The sequence below is a fragment of the Papaver somniferum genome, chromosome 9 (assembly GCF_003573695.1).
Source record: "Papaver somniferum cultivar HN1 chromosome 9, ASM357369v1, whole genome shotgun sequence".
NCBI classification, from domain to species: Eukaryota; Viridiplantae; Streptophyta; class Magnoliopsida; order Ranunculales; family Papaveraceae; genus Papaver; species Papaver somniferum.
This window is the reverse complement of record NC_039366.1, coordinates 169,751,668-169,756,215: the sequence shown is the minus strand read 5'-3', so window position 1 is coordinate 169,756,215 and position 4,548 is coordinate 169,751,668.

Below are 4,548 nucleotides of genomic sequence, written 5' to 3'. Positions count from 1 at the left end.
AGGTACAAGAATGGGATCATAATGAAATTTCCACAAGAGACATTTCATGACCAAAAGAAACAAAACACATCATCTTAAGTTAGATGCAATCTTATAGCCGAAGCTAACAACATTCATCAAGGAGTTTTAAGATACAAGATAACCCCTCTAAAATTCCACAGCCGCACTCCCCGCAAGATATTACCATTAAGCACAAGTTCAAAAGAACTCTCCCCCATTTGATGTCATTCCCGAGAGAACAACATGAGCGACCTTAATTTCAAAAGAAAAGAAGGATTTTTTATTGGACACCAAAAACCATGGGAATGATTTTCTATATCCAAATCACAACCAAAATACTCACAAGTAAACCCATGAATATTTTAATTGGAATATGCAATCAAATCAAAACCACAAAAGTGATCAATTTAATTGTAGGTGCTTAACATAAGTAAACTTACGAAGCTACGACTAAGTCAATCATACGGAGATGACTAACAAAATCGTTCAAGTACTCAACATAAGGTAAACCTTACGGAATACATGACTACATTAACCAATAGAACATGATAGTGTAGTCATTCATACACTCAACACAAAGAATTGTGGAATATATGAAAACTCAACTATATTAATTACAAGAGAACCTATAATTAACCCAGTTGGATTTTACAACCAAACTAATCACCGAGGTAATCAATCTAATTGTAAAAGATTTTGCTCGACAAAAGAAGACTTTCGGAGCAAATAACTAAATAACCACACAAGATGATTAATTTAGTTCATAATGCTCAACATATAGCATCTCATGGAACAACCAACAAAGCCAAGGTTAATCGACTTAGTTGTAAGGTGCTCAACGTAAGACACACAATGGAGCCTTCACCGTAAAACATGAAAATGGATCAATGAAGATCAATACCGTGGATAACATACAAGGATCTATTATATTTTCCATCGTAACAACATAATAAACTTTATCCTTGTTACACAAAAGATTTTATAATATTTTCCATCAAATAAATGATTACATAGGCTTAACTTTTGTATATGTAAAAAGTCCATTCATCCTTTCATCAATAAGAATACCGATTCATGAACGACTTTACTTTCGACAAAATATAGGACCTTCAAATTCACGGACGCAAAAAATACATATCCCATAAGAATATTGCAATATATCAAACCATTAAAATACTGCAACAACAATTATCCTCCAAATACTTTTAGAATTTAATAACAATAAACCTAAAAAATAACATAAGAAGATGAAATAAAAATAGCTATGTGTAGTCACAATCTTCGCTATTCAAAGCAATACTTATTCTTCCAACTAACCAACAGGAAGACTTACTAGTTATCTAAAACAAACCAAGACAAATATATGAAAATCTTAAAGAGACATGGATTCTGGTGTATCCTCAACAGCGAACAGGGATACAGGAGGTTCAGGATCCACACGAGACATGAAGTTTATGAGCTTGTGATCGACAGCCTTCTCAGCATCAACGGAGAGATGATTCTCTTTTCGAAGATCCTTGATTTGAGATTTTATGAGACCAAGGTCAGACAAAACCTTTTGCAACTCAGTTTTCACATTATCAAGACCTTTAAGAGTATTAACAAGCTGTAGTTTTGCTTCCCCAAAGTACTTAAGAAAGTCATGAACAACTTCAGCAGAGATCATATCATCCTTTTCAGCATCCTCATGAGTATAAGAAAAGAAGCATGATGTATTGGGATGATCTTCATATACAAGTGTTCTCTTCCTCTTAGAATCAACCTCAACACCTTTGTCAAGAAACCCTTTTGCAAAGCCACCATAGCAAGAAGAGGAGGAAGATATTCTTGGAAATCCGAAAACAACCAGGAGTACATGTACGTGACTTATAACCCTAAGAAGTTGGATATTTAAACTTGGGGACGACCATTTAGGGTTTAGACAAAAACGTTGACTTGGGACAGAACAAAATCCGTTCGAGTACAACAAATACCCAAAGTAAGGTCCTTAAGACACTTAAAGGCATGACCTAAACAAAAAATATAAGACTCTGTGCACCAAAAAATTTTTTTTGACTTAACCAATACTTGTTCTTGGTGGATCTGTGAACATAAGTTTTGCTAAGGACGATAAGAAAATAGCCTAACTTATCAGAAGCAAGCAACAAGTATACCTGTTTTTAACACGGACTTACTCAACAGGGATTTTTATGAGTAAACTCTCGACCCTTGTGATTAATTAACACAAGTACGAGCCATAGGCTCATTAAGAGTTTTGTGTTTTTGGTTAAGTTTGTTTTTCCCCTTAGTCTTAGAGAGGGATCTTGTTTGATGTGAGAAATTATCATAAAATTTACTGTCATCAAAATAGGAGACATAGTTAGAGTTCTTACCAGAAGTGTCTTGACATGAGGATGAAGATAATATGTTGACAAGCTCTTTGTATCTTACAATTATCTCTTTAATATGTTTTCTCATCTCCTCGATTTTCCTTTCTTCTGGGATGACTTTCTCAACAGGAACAAGGTTGCTTTTGGAGACAGGGCGTTGAACCTTCTTTGGACGATGTTTATTAAGACGTCTATTTGCCCTTGAACATTGGAGGAACTCACCGTACTGACTTTCCTGGTAGCATACACAGGATAGGTACGAAAACCAATTGGCTCAATCATACGGATGTCAGTCACACCTTTGAGAATCAAATATAGGGTGTGTTGCAGTTGAACTAAGGAACCTTTATTCAACTTAGAATTTATCTTTTTTTTAACAAAACTCTAGGTCTCACAGACCAGACATACCTTTTGATCATAAGAACGATTGGAGGATGTTGTCTTAATATCATCATCAGAAGATTTGTCTCTTTTACAGAATGTCCCAGATTTGGTGGAAACATTAGGAACACCTGTTTTTACTTCTGAATGTGTGGCATCAGAAGTTCTTGGTATATTAGACTGCTTTGAACACCCTTGAACGGATAGTTTATTCAGACGGTGTTCAATATCCAAGGCATCTTTTTCGAGGGGGGCATCAAGAATTAAGCATGAAAAATGATCTTCAGCATTGCCATGGACTTTGCAATCTCTTACAATACCAAGAAGAACATTGACATGGTGTTTTAACTGATCCAATCTTCCAGCTTGAATTCTAACAAGATTCAGAATCAAGTTACTCTCTTTAGATGTATCCCATTCATTAGAAGAGAAGGTCTCTTTCGAAGGGAGATCAAGAACACACGTGCCATTGTTTATCTGTCTCGTCGAACCACAAGGTTTTTCTATATTCGAGATAGAATAGATTTTCTCTTTAATAGATTTAGACGAGAGAGAATCTTTATTACTGGTGACGCGTTTATCAGAGATAGTACTCTTGTCCATAGAGTCAGATCGCTACAAACACAGACTGATGAGGTCTTTAATGTGTTTGCCTGCTCTGATACCAATTGAAAAAGTGGGGGTCTAACAACACCACTCAATATTTCGATTAGCAATCTGTATGGACTACTCCGAAATACTTTGCTAAAGAATCAACTAGACAGTCAGACTCAATCTAGGTAAAAAGTATCTCAAGGAGTTATTATCTCAATCTCTCGATTTGATCTTTACTCAAGCAAATAGAAATCTGCGAGTCTTTATCAAAGAGAGATAACTTGGAAGGTACCAAAGACCAATGTCCAAGGATCAATCAACTACAATCAACAACCAAAGGTTGGATTAGAGAAGTTGATGATCTTAACGCACAATATGTATTATTTCAATAAAATATAATGCGAAAAAAATAACACAGACACCAGAAGTTTTGCTAACGAGGAAACCACAAATGCAGAAAAACCCCGGGACCTAGTCCAGATTGAATACACATTTTATTAAGCCGCTACAGACACTAGCCTACTACACGCTAACTTCGGAACGGACTATAGTTGAACTCCAATCAGTCTCCCACCGATCCAAGGTACAGTTGTACTCCTACGCTTGTGATCCCAGCAAGACACTGCATACTTGATTCCCTTAGCTGATCTCACCCACAACTAAGAGTTGCTGCAACCCAAAATCGCAGACTTGATAATAAAAAAATCTGTCTCACACAGAAAATTCTATCAAAAGGATAAATATGTCTCCCACAGATAAACCCTAGGTTTTGTTCCGTCTTTAGATATAAAATCAAGGTAACAAGAACCAATTGATAATCCGGTCTTATATTGCCTAAGAACAACCTAGATTAATCAATCAACTCTCAATAATCCTTCCTGACTACACAAGCAGATTATCGAGGAATCACAAACAGTGAGACGAAGATGTTTGTGACTTCTTTATCTTGCCTATCGGAGAACTCTCGCGATCTCAAGACAATCAAAGATTGTGCTCGTACAATAGAAGATGCAAGATCAGATCACACAACTACGATAAAAGTAGTATCGGTCTGGCTTCACAATCCCAATGAAGTCTTTAAGTCGTTAACCTGATTTTAGAGAAGAAAATCAAAGGTTAATGGAGATCGACTCTAGCGAGCGCACTAGTATCACACAGACGTGTGGGGATTAAGTTTTTGCTCAAGGTAGATGTCTCCTTTATA